Genomic DNA, 266 nt, shown 5'->3' on the forward strand with positions numbered 1-266 from the left:
CCCCCCACCCCCCCCCCCCCCCCCCCCCCCCGCAACTTTCCCTTTCCAGCTCAGGTCAGGCTGGCCAGCTGGCAGTTCACTCCCCCTCCCCGCTAACTTCCTGAAGAAAGCCTCAGAGCTGGCGGGGGTGGAGGCAGGGGGGGATGCGTTGGGGGAGAGAGGTGGCTCTTCAGTTGCAGGCAGGCTCCTCGGACTCCTGAAGGCAGACTCAGTCCTGTTTCCCACCCCGCCCCCCAACCCAACAGGTGAACATGTGTTGGATTGGA

Source organism: Gavialis gangeticus, unplaced genomic scaffold, assembly GCF_001723915.1.
Source record: "Gavialis gangeticus isolate Ggan-Ray unplaced genomic scaffold, GavGan_comp1, whole genome shotgun sequence".
Taxonomy (NCBI): domain Eukaryota; kingdom Metazoa; phylum Chordata; order Crocodylia; family Gavialidae; genus Gavialis; species Gavialis gangeticus.